The following is a 6592-nucleotide window of genomic DNA, read 5'->3' as shown; positions in this document are numbered from 1 at the left end:
GATAAGATAATACCGTTCCAATTACAAAGAAGACCAGTTAATGCAACTATTATTCAAATTTACAAATCAACCAGTGAAGACAGTGATGATGAAAATTAATAATTTCACAAAAGGTTTGGTCTGAAATTGATCAAACATGCAATCATATGTATTGATAATTACTGGCAATTGCAATGCAAAAGCAGGAAACAAAGCAGACGCATCAGTAGTTAGAAAACATTGCCTTGTTAATAGAAATGATGCTGCATATTACATGATAGAATTTTGCATGATCAATGAAATATTCAAAGCAAACAGCTTTCTTAAACAACAATAAAAGATGATTATGAATATGGACCTCACCAGATGGAGTACTCAGAGACCAAATTGACTATATCTGTGAATAGAGACAGTGGAAAAGCTCCACATCATAAGCCAAAACAAAACCATCGGCATACTGTGGCAAATAATTAATTATTCATATGCAAGTTCAAGCTGAATATGAAAAGAATTAAAACAAGTCAACAAGAACCAAAATGTGACCTTGAACATATTCCACTTGAATTCAAGATCATCTTAAGAATGGATTTGATACATTTAACACTAAAGACAGAGGACAATAGAGTTGTGGGAAGACATCAAGAACATCTTATAGGAAGAAAGAAAACTCTCATTACGAAGACAAGAATTCTGTGATCCATCCGCCCAAGATGCCGAAGGGAAAGAAGGCCAAGGGGTAGAAGTTGGCACTGGGGCCTGCCGTCGTCAAGAAACAGGAGGAAAAGAAAGTGGTGAATCCCCTGTTTGAGGCCCAAGAACTTCGGCATCGCATAGGACGTCCAACCCAAAAGGGACCTCACAGCTTTGTCAAATGGCCCCGCTACATCCTGCTGCAGCGGGAATGGGCTATCCTCTACAAATGGCTGAAAGTGTCCCCTGCCACTAACCAGTTCACCTAGGCCTTGTACCGTCAGATAGCCACTCAACTGCTGAAGCTGGCCCACTGGTACCGGCCGGAGATGAAGCAGGAGAGGAAGCAGAGGCTTCTGGCCGGAGCTGAAAACAAGGCTGCTGGCAAAGGGGAAGTCCACACCAAGAGGGCCCCTGTTCTGCGTGCTGGGGTCAATGCTATCACTACTCTGGTGGAGAACAAGAAGGCCCAGCTGGTGGTCATCGCACACGACGTGGACCCCATCGAGTTGGTTGTCTTCCTGCCAGCCTTGTGTCGTAAAATAGGGTTTCCCTACTGCATCATCAAAGGGAAAGCCCGGCTGGGACGCCTGGTCCACAGGAAGACCTGCACCACTGTGGCCTTCACACAGGTGAACTTGGAAGAAAAAGGAGCTCTGGTTAAGCTGTTGGAAGCTATCAGGACCAATTACAACGACAGATATGACAAAATCCGATGTCACTGGGAGGCAACGTCCTGGAGCCCAAATCAGTGGCTCGCATTGCCAAGCTGGAAAAGGCAAAGGCCAAACAACTGGCTACCAAATTGGGCTAATGTGTACGTGGATGGTTTCTCTGTACATACAAATAAATTCCTTCTTAAGCTCCTGGGGGAAAAAAAAAGACAAGAAAAATGGAAAAGGCTAAAATGGGTGTCAGAAAAGATTCTGTAACTTGTTCTTCAACATGCAGATGCTCAGCAAATGGAAGAATTGAGGAAGTAAAAGAAATAAAGGAAAGTTTTCAAAGGGCAGCTAGAGAAGTAAAGTCAAATGTTATATGTTAAATGTTTTGGTTCAGAAAACCAAAAGGGAAGAACACAATCAGGATTTCTCAAGCTAAGATAAGAGAAGAAAAAAAATCAAGACTCAAGTTGAAATATTGAAGGATTCTATGAGCAAAATATTTAAAGAAATGGACATCATCAAAATAAGATAAAAGAAATAAGCAGAGTCACAGTATTAAAAAAACAAAACAAAACAAAAAAAATGACCCAAGTTCAAACATTTCAAGAGGTAGCATGTATCCTAGAATGAATGATACTGAAATAAGAAGACAAATGTGCACTGCAGTCATTGGCAAAGAGCTAGGATCCAGGAATTGATGGATTATAAATTGAAAATTTTCAACAAAATGAGGCATCAATGGAAGCATTCACTCATCCTTACCAACATATTTGGTAAACAGCTATCTGGCCAACTGATTGGAAGAAATACATATTTTTGCCCACTCCAAAGAGATGTGATCCTACAGAATGCAGAAATCATCAGACAATATCATTAATATCTCAATTAATGGATAATGATAGCTACTGCTATTTATTTGGTAACTAAAGAATACCACTTATCTATCACTTTGTCATACTAAGGTGACTTGCATGTTGCTGCGATGTTGGAAGCTATGGCATTGGTGATTTGAAATGCAAGCAGGGTACATACATGGTGGAAAGGTTTTAGCTGAATTTCCAGACTAAGAAAAAATAAAGAGAGGCAGTCTCCTTCCGAATGCTTGTTGTTGTTGTTGTTGTTGTTAGGTGTCATTGAGTCGATACCAACCCATAGTGATCCTATGTACAACAGAACAAAACACTGCCCTTTCCTGGGCCAACATTACAATTATTGCCATGCTTGCTACCATTGATGCTGTCACTTTGCGAATCCATCTTGCTCAGGGTATTCCTATTTTTCTCTGACTCTCCATCTTACCGAACATGATATCCTCCAGCAACTGGTCCCTCCTGACAACATGTTCAAAGTATGACAAATGAAGTTTGGCTATACTGGCCTCCAAGTAGCACTCTGGCTGCACTTCTTCCAATAAAGATCTGTTTGTTCTTTGGGCAGCCATGACACTTTCAATATTCTCTGCCAACACCATAACTCAAAAGCATCAATTCTTCTACCGTCTTCCTTATTCACTGTCCAGCTTTTGCATGCAGAAGATTTGCCTAATGTAATACATCATTTGATTTCTTGACTGCTGATTCCATTAGTGTTGATAGCTGATCCAAGAAGAATGTAGTTCTTGACAACGTCAATCTTTTCTCCATTTATAAGAATGTTGTTTATTGGTCCAGTGGTGAGGATTTTTGTTTTCTTGACATTGAGATGTAATCCATATCGAAGGCTGTGCTCTTTGATCTTCATAAGTATTTTAAGTCCTCTTTACTTTCAGCAAGCAAGGTTGTATCATCTGCATATTACAGGTTGTTAATGAGTCTTCCTCCAATTCTGATGCCATGGTTTTCTTCATATAAACCAGCTTTTCGGATTATTTGCTCAGCATAAAGGTTGAATAAGTGTGGTGAAAGAATACAACTTTGTCACTCACCTTTCTTAATTTTAAACCATTCAGTGTTCCCATGTTCTGTTCAAAGAACTGCCTCTTGGTTCATGTACAGATTCCTCATGAGCACAAATAAGTGTTCAGGAATACTCATATTTTGCAATGTTGTCATAGCTTGTCATGAACGACACGATTGAAAGCTTTTGCATAGTCAATAAAGCACAGGTAAACTTATTTATGGTATTCTCTGCTTTCAGCCAAGATCCATTGGACATCAGCAATGATATCCCTCATTCCATGTCCTCTTCTGAATCTAGCTTGAACTTCTAGAAGTTCTCTGTCAATGTATGCTTGAAGTGCATTGAAGGAATTGGCAAAGAACAAGGCTCCAGGAATTGATGGAATAAAAATTGAAATCTTTCAAGAAAGTGACACGACACTGGAGGCACTCACTCATCTATGCCAAGAAAGTTGGAAAGCAACTATCTGGCTGATGGATTGGAAGAGGTCTGTATTTTTGCCCATTCCATAGAGAGTTACCCAATGGAATGGGGAAATCATCAGACAATATCTAAATGCTTAGCTACTGAAAATCTTTTGGATAGCTGTGGTACACTGTCAGCCATATAATAATGAATATTTGAACACAGTGATTAGCAACAGAATATTGTCATAAATGTTGTTATTAGGTTATATTGAGTAGGTACCAACTTATAGCAACCTTATACATAACAGAATGGAACATTGTGCGGTCTTGTACTAAATTCACAATCATTGCTACATCGGTGCCTATTGCTGCCAATGTGCTAATCCTTCACATTGGGGAGCTTCCTCTTTTTCTATAACCATACACTTTATTAAACATGAGACCCTTTTCCAGGGACTGTTCCCTGTTGATAATATGTCTGAAGTATGAAAAACGAAGTCTGGCCATCCTGACTTCCAAGGAGCATTCTGGCTGCGCTTCTTTCAAAACAGATCTGTTTGCTCTTTTGGCAGTCCATGGTACTTTTAATATTCTCCTCCAAAACCATAGCTCAAATGCATCAATTCTTCTCAGGTCTTCATTATTCACTGTCCAACTTTTGCATACATAAGAGGTTATTGATAATACCATGGCTTGGGTCAGGGGCACTTTAGTCCTCAAACTGACATCAATGGTCTTCAACACTTTAAAGATGTCAAGATGTCTTGTGTAACACATTGGCCTAATAAAATACATCCTTTGTTTCTTGACGGCTATTTCAATGAATTTTGATGGTTAATCCGAGAAAATGATGTATTTTCAACGGCAATAATTTCTCCAGTTATATGGATGTCATTTATTGGTCCAGTGGTGAGGATTATTGTTTTCTTTATGTTGATGTATAACCCATCCTGAAGGCTGTGGTTTTTTATCTTCATCAGGAAATACTTTAAGTCCTCTTTGTTTTCAACAAGCAAGGTTGTATCATCTGCATAGCTGATGTTTTTAATGAGTCTTCCTCTTTTCCTGATGACACATTTTTCTTCAGCTTCTCAAATTATTTGTTCAGCATACAAAATGAACATGTATGGTGAAAAATAAAACACTGGCACACACCTTTCCTATTATTTAACCATTCGGTGTTCCCTTGTTCTATTTGAACAGCTTCCTCTTGGTCTGTGTACAGGTTCCTCAACATCACAAGTAAATGTCCCAGAATACTAATTTTCGACAATGCTGTCCATAGTTTGTCATAGTCTACACAATAAAAAGCCTTTTCATAGTCAATGAAGCACAGATGAACATCTTTCTGGTATTCACTTCTTTCAGCCAATATCCATCGGACATCAACAATGATAGCCCTTATTCCATGTCCTCTACTGAATTGACCCTCAGCCTCTGGAATTTCCCTGTCAATGTATGCTTGCAACCATTTTTGAATTGTCTTTAACAAAATTTTGCTTGCATGGGATATTAATGGTATTTTCTGATGATATCTACATTCCATTGGTTCACCTTTCTTTGGAATGGGAACAAATAAGGATCTTTTCCAGTCAGTTGGCCAGGTAGTTGTCTTCCAAGTTTCATGGCATAGTTAAATGAGTTCCTCCAGTGCTACATCAGTTTATTGCAAGATTTCAATTTGTAATCCATCAATTCCCAGAGCCTTGTTCTTTGCCAATGACTTCAATGTACCTTGGACTTCTTCCTTTAGTATCATTGGCTTTTGGTCATTTGCTACCTCTTCAAATAGTTAAACATCAACCATCTCTTTCTGGTACAGTGACTCTATGTATTCCCTCCATCTTCTCTGATGCTTGTGGTATTATTCAGTATTTTCCCATAGAACACTAAAATATTGCAAGCAAAACCTTGAATTTTTATTCAGTTCTCTCAGCTTTTTTGAATGTTGAGCATATTATTCCCTTTTGGTTTCCTAACTCCAGATCTTTGCACATTTTGTTATAATATTTAACTTTATCTTCTTGTGCTGCATTTTGAAATTTTCTATTAATCTCTTTTACCTCCTCATTTCTTCTACTTGATTTAGAATCTCTGTCATGGAGAGCAAGTTTCAGAGTCTCTTTGACATTCATTTTGGTCTTTTCCTTCTTTCCTGTCCTTTTAATGATCTTTTGTTCTTTTCCTCTATGCTCTTTTTGTCATCCTACAGCTTTTCTTATCTTTGCATTCAATTTGTTCTTGAGATGATCTGTCAATTAAGGTCAGATATGTTCAAGGTCATATTTTTGCTCTTGTGGTCTTGTTTTAATTGTTTTTAGCTTCAACCTTAACTTGCAGATGAACAATTGATGGTCTGTTCTACAGTCTATTCCTGGTCATATTTTGGTTGATGATGTGGATTTTTCCCATCATGTCTTTGTACAGGTGTAGTCAATTTGATTTCTGTGCATTCCATTGGTGAAATCCATGTATATAGTCATTTTTTATGCTGTTTTAAACAGGTATTTGCAATGACAATATCATTCCATCACCAGTATTGTTTCTTTCATCATGGCCATATCTTCAAACAACTGATCCTTCCTTCTTCTTTGTTTCCAATATTTGCATTCCAATCACCAATAATTATCAATGCATCTTGATTGCATGTTTGATTGACTTAAGACTGAAAAAGTTGGTAGAATTCTTCAATTCTATCATCTCTGGCTTTAGTGTTTGGTTCATAAATTTGAATAATATTGGTATTGACTGGTCTTCCTTGTAGACATATGGATATGATCCTATCACAGACAATGTTGTACTTCAAGACAGATTTTTATATGTTCTTTTTTATTATGAATGTGACACCATTACTCTGCAATTTGACATTCCTGGCATAGTTAATCATGTTATTGTCATATTCACAATGGCCAATGTCAGTCCCTTTCTGCCTAGGATATCAATGCTTAGGTG

General features: G+C 38.0%; 1 pseudogene; it reads left to right on the top strand.

Moving 5' to 3' along the window:
• Positions 1–689: 689 nt before the first annotated feature.
• Positions 690–1483, top strand: LOC102824958 (annotated as a pseudogene).
• The last annotated feature ends 5109 nt before the right edge of the window (positions 1484–6592 follow it).

This window comes from Chrysochloris asiatica, unplaced genomic scaffold, assembly GCF_000296735.1.
Source record: "Chrysochloris asiatica unplaced genomic scaffold, ChrAsi1.0 scaffold00396, whole genome shotgun sequence".
NCBI lineage: Eukaryota > Metazoa > Chordata > Mammalia > Afrosoricida > Chrysochloridae > Chrysochloris > Chrysochloris asiatica.
This window is presented reverse-complemented; position numbering and strand designations above follow the sequence as displayed.